The sequence below is a fragment of the Sardina pilchardus genome, chromosome 15, assembly GCF_963854185.1.
Source record: "Sardina pilchardus chromosome 15, fSarPil1.1, whole genome shotgun sequence".
NCBI classification, from domain to species: domain Eukaryota; kingdom Metazoa; phylum Chordata; class Actinopteri; order Clupeiformes; family Clupeidae; genus Sardina; species Sardina pilchardus.
In genome coordinates, this window is record NC_085008.1 from 23,405,155 (window position 1) to 23,412,654 (window position 7,500).

Here is a 7,500-nt window from a genome sequence, read left to right on the forward strand (position 1 = left end):
CCTAATGTTGTAATTAGTGAAAATACACACATGTGACTTTAAACAACAGGTTTGTCAATTACATATTTGGTAACTGATGCGGGTGCAATTCCAGTCAGCTAGGCCTTTATTTCATGGGCAGAATTTCATGTGTTTATTCTCCAAATGCTATCACATCCATTAAGATACATAACAATGGACATATAGCCATGATCCAGCAGTAATTACTATATATTTTTAGCATCTGTCCTAAAAATGATCCTTTATCAAAACTTGCCTGCTCGCCCTTATATTCATCAAAAGAATAGTTGGTTAAAACTAAAATCCGTGTGTGTGTGTGTGTGTGTGGCAACAGGGCCCTATCAGAAATGTCAGACCTGTTATCTCACATGTAGAAACACATACTCTCTCTCTCTCTCTCTCTCTCTCTCTCTCTCTCTCTCTGTCTCTCTCTCTCTCTCACACACACACACACACACACACACACACACACACATTTTTTCTTTTTCATGTAAGAAACCATTTATGATGTTTTGTCTGAAGTTGTTTAACACATTTTTTTAATTGTTTATTCTTGATTGGCACGATATGATGTTTGCTGTAATAGTCAACAGGATATTCCAGAGAATAGGCCATTGACTTTACACAACAAATCAATAAGACAAGCCATTTGTTCCAGGACGTATATGAATACACACAAATTAATAGTAACCAGCGCCTGTAGTAGTGTTTTGATGTCAAGATCAAGTCTCATTTCTAGGCCGAGGGCCTTCCTCAGTTAGGTTTGAATTAGAAATGGAACTTAATTGTTAGAGTACAGTACAATAGTAATGCTATACATAATACTTGGTAGTAGTATTTGTAGTAGTATATGGTAGTCTGAAAATAGTTATACTGTAGTTACATCTTAACAAAGTTTACTGAAAAACATTGAAACATTTTCCATCTATATTCTTGTGTGCGGCCCACTGGGAATTTCCATAGGTGTAATGAGTGACGTCCATACTTAGATTAGTAGTATGTCTACTAAGTATTGTACTGTATGAGAGCTTTAGGATAGGATGGATTTGTTAACTTGTGCAAAAATACACAAGGTAAAACTATAACTGCATTTTGGAAGACAGCATATCTGAACATGCACAAAACATGTGAAATCCCTTGCAGTAATTTAATGAAGCGTAAATGAGATTATACCCTATGTACTGCATGCTGAATGTTGATTGTGGAAATACTTTGATAATAAGAAATATGTTTTTTTTTTCTGCGGATTTGAACGGGGTCTGGTTTCCATTTCAGAAATTGTGTTTCACTGTGTTTAGTCCATAACCCTCTGGATTTACCTGAACGTTTTGTATGATTTAAATTGACTGATTGTTTTGCTTGACTTGCTAAACTGATGCATTGTCATAGGTACTATATTTGTGTATACAGTATAAAAAGAAGCAGATATGCCCTTTAATAGTTCATCTATTTGTCAATAGGCTTTGCAGTATAAGTTGCTGAATTGTGATGGCATTTGAAGTGTTTGTTTGCTGAAATGAAACGCAGCATAATCAGTGCTATAGGACAGTGATGTTCGTACAGAGGCAGGATCAGTTAGGAGAAAATCCTCAGTGAGATTCTTGTTGTCTCATACCTTTTTCTACCGAGGATTCCTTCTCCCTGTTACTTCAGTATGAGATAGGAAATGATGTCATGAAAACAAACTTATTTTTTCCCTCTTGATTTCTACTTCTTTTTTACATAGCCCCCCCCCCCCCCAAACAGATTTCATTCACTCGAATTTGTATTCGTGCACGATGCTGGATTGTTTATAAAGGGAAAAGAGCTAAATTATGTAGTCACAACTTAAGACTCATAAACAATTTACTACTTCATTTGAATCCACAACAATTTCTTTCAATCTCTCTCTCTCTCTCTCTCTCTCTCACACACACACACACACATACACTCAATCAGTGTGTTTTGATTGTGATTCAGCATGTTGGGTCAGCAACACAACCCTGACTGTTCTCGTCGGCCGTCTTCCCTGACGTATCGATATTAAGCCAATGTCCGGAGATCATTGTGTTAATGCATTTATAAGTGGACTAGAGATATTGCCAAAGTCCCGGCAAAGGCAAGACACACATTAAATCACAGGAATAATCTAATGAAATATTGATGCCCAGTTTTATTTTTTTTTTTATACCCGTCGCTGTGCACTGGGGTGCCCGTGCGTTCCGAGGGAGGCTCGAACACACGACAGCCGAGCATTACTGTGGGCGACGGGCCCACGGAAATCAAACGAGCCAGATGAGGTTCAAAGCGGCTCGCGTGGGGGGCACAGTGTGAAGACCAAACTAATCTGTGACCTTCCCGTCCTCAGATCTGGCAAATTATGCAAAGTTCACATTTATACAGTGCAGATAGCACTGCCAGTCGTAGAGCCGCAGGAGCAGGCCACTGAATGCATTTCAAATGACATTCAACATTTAGCACCACTGTGAGACAAATTCACATTCGGACCAAGAGCGATAAATAGGCCAGAGTGGGATGAAAATTACCGCACTTTTTGGTGTGGTATCCTCTGATTTGGTCGCCCTTGTAGAACACATATTTATGTGTAAAAATTAGCCGGTAGCAAACAAAAAAAATAATAATCAGTATATTACTCCAGACACCAGCTTCTTCCTCAACTACAAATCCTCCTCCTTTTTTTTTTATCGCTGGGCCTGCTGTTGCAAACACAGCCTATGATTTATGCAGATGAAGTGATATTGCACCCTGTCTGGACTGTTAGGCCACCAGACCCTAAGAATGTTATAATAAACCTCAATTCCTCCGAACAGCAGAATGTCTGTAAATATTGTAATAAGCAACAGGGGTTTCCTCATAAAAGATGCAGCACTTCAGCAGCCTCTGACAGGGACTATGGGCCTGGACTTCAAGATGAGCTCATTTCTGCTCCTCTGGGTATCTGTGCTGTGTGTGTGTGTGTGTGTGTGTGTGTGTGTGTGTGGGGGGGGACCTGTTTTAATTCCAACGGTGAACTCAAAAACACACTAAACGAGGGTGTTAAGACTTTAAATGCCAGGCTTTTATTATTATTCCTTTCTTCCTCGGACTGATGGGTTTTCTGAGGCCATCGAAATCCATTAAGCAGTGTTCTTGCTATCTCGTAAGACAGAGGGTTAGTTAGTAACCTTTTAGTATTATGGCCTAGAGTGTGTTCATATTAACACTGTGACACACACTAGGCTTATGCAGCCTGGACTCTCCTGCATGCAAAATACATGTGTTCCTATTTCTGTGTTGTGGGTGATGGCAGCGGAATCTGGTGAAAGGAATATTTTCACCCATTATTCTTTTCTCTGAATCCTAATTTGTTTTGGGAAATCATCCAGAACTTCAAATTGTAATCATGCACAATCGCGAGAGATCTTCTCGTTTGTTTTCAAAGTCTTTTGTTTGAACTATTCAGCTGATGTTCTGTTAAAAGCACGTGCAGATCTTCTTTGTGGCTAGCTGTTGATATTCTTTCTAATGCGGCTTGGCTCAGTCGTTGCAGTGTGTTGTCAGACTCGATGGAAATGTCAGTGCACAGCTGTGGCCAGCCACAATGCGTTCGTTTTCAGCACCATGGCCAGGGACATGTTAACATGGTTAGCACACACTGCACCGTCAGAGGGGCTCTCAGTTATGAAATACAGTAGACTCTGCACTCTCTCCACAATATACAGTACATGGCCCATAAGGAATGATGAGGCCAACACTGTCTAATGAGCAAAAACAAAAGGACTGCATACAGCTCAATAGTCAACCGATTGGTCATTTTTATTTTTTTATCACAAGTTTTGTCTTCTGTACTTTTTTGGGGTGAATATACATGTATGTATTACCCAGGATTGCAGACTGCACAGACATGAGTTGTTGAACAGACGTAAGATAGCAGACAATTGTAGTCTGGTTCAGTTTGATTGTTGTGCTTGTTTAGAGGGGGGGGGTCGTAGTTACTCTCTAATGTTGTGCTTGTGTGAATACGAGCCTACTTATTTTACGAGCTGAGATTAGAGATAGTGCTTTTACCTGGTGTGAGACAATGCAGCAGAGGAATAGAGGCAGAGGATACAAGAGGAAGATAAAGGCTTGGGAGGGATTTCAGCGATGCTTTGAGAAAATACTCTCTCTCTTAATGTTGTGTTTGAGGTCGGCTGGGCAGAAATTCATTTCGAGGGGAGCCAATGAAATAGCACCAGCGAGGAGATTTTATTGTAATGTTTGTTGTAATCCCTCTCTATTTTCAAACGGTCCAGGAGAAGTCATGCGAGAACGCCTCGATCATAAAAGCAGCACGAAAATAATAAGATAACCCGTTATTTTGTCATCCTTGGAGTTGTTGTTCTACCTTTTTTTTTTTTTTTTTCCCTACTACACAAGACACAAACCCTATTCCCATTGTGCTGAATAAACAATCAAAGAGTCAGTGGAGCCTTGTTATGTTTTTCATTAGAGAAATGCACAAAAAAAAAAAAAGATGGACAAGCTCCCATGGCAGATGCAGAGCGGAGCACGGGGAGTGTAGTGTACGCACGCTGCGTGTGTTGTGCGGGTCCAGGAGGGCTTGTCAGTGACGGACGTGGTGGCTCCCCAGCGTGTAGCCCAAACCGAGTGGACGGGGGAGAGAGATGACAGACAGACATGTGGGCAGGCGGGCAGGCGGACGGGCGGGCGGGCGAGCGAGCTGCAGTGGATGAGCAGAGCGCCAGGGATGGCGTGAGACTGTCAGTGGCGCTGAAACAAATGGTCGCCTTAATCCGGAGGTGCTCGAAGAAGGAAGGCTTGAAGGGCTCGCGTCTCAGTCTTGATTTGTCTTCTTGACAGTTTCTTTTTTTTTTCATCCTTTTTTTTTTCTTTTTTTTTTTTTTTAAAGCCACGTGCCCCACATCTCAGGAACAGGAGGAAATGGAAAGGGATTTCACGTGCAGTGGGTGGTGATAGTGCTGTGTGTCTATATGGATGTGTGTGTGTGTGTGTGTTTGGGGGGGTGGTGTGCTTCAAAGAGGGCAAGTCTGGCAGATGTAGAACATAATCACCTCCACAGAGCCGTAAAGGAATGAAATAGAAGCTTACAGGGGTGGTAGGCGACTCTGCCTCGATAAACGTTACCAACCCCCAGCTACTCCATTGATGCTCCTAGTTTGCAATGTTGCCGTCTCCAACGTGCACACACGCACACACACACAAACACACACACTGGTGCTGTAATATTCACGTGGAGTCCGTTAATGGTGATGATTACGATGCTTTGTGACAGGGGAAACATGAGGAGGTGTGTGTGTGTGTGTGTCAGTGAGAGAGAGAGAAAGAGAGAGAGAGAGAGAGAGAGAGAGAGAGAGAGAGGGGGAAAAGCGATGAAGAAAAATGGGAGTGAGTGTGTGTGTGGGATCCATCAGGGATGCGAGGAAGTGTGTGCTGCTCAGTGCGGTTATAAATAGAAATCTGTGGTATTTCCGAAAATAGGTTAAGCTGCCATCGCTACTCTGCTGGCATGACATCACTGATTGCCTGCCAGTCCCCCCACCCCCCTTTCAGCCCCCAGCCCCCTCCTCTCCACACCCCCCCCCCCCCCCACACACACACACCACACCCCACCACCCTCCCCCCAACCACCACCACCCCCCCACCACCACCAAAGACCGCTCCCGCGCTGAGGAGCTAGAGGGAGGGAGGGAGGGCGCAAGCAGCTGTCGCCCACAGTAGGAACTTCTCCTCTGCCTCCCTTTTGTTCTGCCTCCTCCTCCTCTTCCTCCATTCCGTGCCAGGCCTATGGAACGCAAAGTCAGGCACTAAACGCCTCAGTCTCCGCGCACGATAAGGCTTCGCTGCACTCCCTCCATTCTGATTGGCTGGTAAGTAGTGCAGATGCGTTATCGCACATAGATTTGGGCAGCACACGGAGAGACGGAAAAAAAAGAGAAAAAGACAAGGATGAAAAAAGGGAAAAAGAGAGAGAAAAAAGGAGGAAGGAATTTTGCTATCCGTCCACGCCTGACACGCCTGACCGCTGTAGGCCCTGCTGTGAAGTCCGTGTTCTTAAATGGAGTTTTACTCACATTTCTCCAATTAGACAACTCAGTGATTGTACAAGCTTAACTGACTACTCCGATTATCCGGACAAGGATTTGGGATATTTATAGGAGCTAATGTGCTTTGACATGTCGGGAATATTGTTTGCCCAATTAATGATGGACTGCACCAAAAAAAAAAGAAAAGAAAAAGTAAAAAAAAAAAAAAAAAATCACTATCGAATGTTACACTGAACAATATGTTCATGTTTCATTGGTCTTGTAATTCGTCTTTCTTTCTCTGGAGAAGAAAAGAAGCTGACCTACTTACAGTGTCTTAATGGCTGTCTAAGTGAGCTTCGCATTGATTTTTACATAAATCCTTAAGCATCCGTGTGAAGGAGTGGCAGGGGACAGATATTTTCTCCCCTCGTCCCCCAATCTGATGAAAACCCCAAGCATGGCGCCCTCTTCATCAGCGTCATCCATGACGGAGATCCTGAATAGACTGCTGGAAAAAAAGACTCCCACCTATAGAAGCCCCAAAAGGCACAGTGCCTAATCATTCTACGGGGCAGCAATTTGGATCGAGTCATTATTCTCCAGCACGTTTGTCACACTCATCAGCGATGAGTTATCATGTGATGTGTGCTTCCGAGCTCATTTGGCACCATCATTTTCCAACGCGGAAACCACCTTTTGGGTCGTCACAGGCCATTTGTCCCGGAAGCCCAGTTCCCGTATAGATCTGTTTTCCTCGTTTCCCAGAGGTTAGTCTATAGGTGGATGGTGGAGGAATCAATCAAGGCGGTCTGTTGTGCAGCCATCAGTGGGCAAGTGGAGGTCGAGAGAGAGAGAGAGAGAGAGAGAGAGAGAGAGAGAGAGAGAGAGAGAGAGAGAGCGAGAGCCACACTTACCCACACTTTGGTCCCCGTGACTCGCAGGCTCAAAAAGCTCAACTCGTGGGATGGAGGTTGGGCTCGCTTAAAGGTGCCCGACTTAATTAAGGTTTACAGGTTACGCTAGAGTACTGCTTATATTACAAGACTCATTACAAGCTAATTAGGCTGGGGCAGAGAAAAATATTGTTGTCGGAACAATGACTGAGAGCGCGGTAGTGGTGATGGTCCCAGTCCCCCGTTTCTGAGCACTGACTAAGGTGTTTCCTTTTTTTCTTCTTCTTCGTTCTTTTTTTTTTTTTTGTTACGTCTGACTAAATCGGAGTTTGGGGACTGGGCGAAGGGGGAGTGATTAAGAGCGGTAAGGACTGCTCGGAGACTGCTTTGATTATGCTTCATATCCAATCTAGACGGGGGCCTCGAAACGCAAGGCAGGCGCCTGGCACGGATTCAGCTAATAAGCACATTGTGTTGGCGGGCTGCTGATGATGTGCATTTGGGCTTAAAGCGTCGGAAAAGCCGGCAATTTCTCCCCCCTCTCCCCCCCTCCCTCCCTCCAGCCTCGGCAGCGGGTA

The 7,500-nt window shown here is 44.0% G+C and overlaps 1 protein-coding gene across 4 annotated transcripts in view; it reads left to right on the top strand.

Moving 5' to 3' along the window:
• Positions 1-7,500, top strand: part of celf5a (cugbp, Elav-like family member 5a) — a 138,703-nt gene that overhangs the window by 1,322 nt on the left and 129,881 nt on the right. The window lies entirely within an intron of this gene.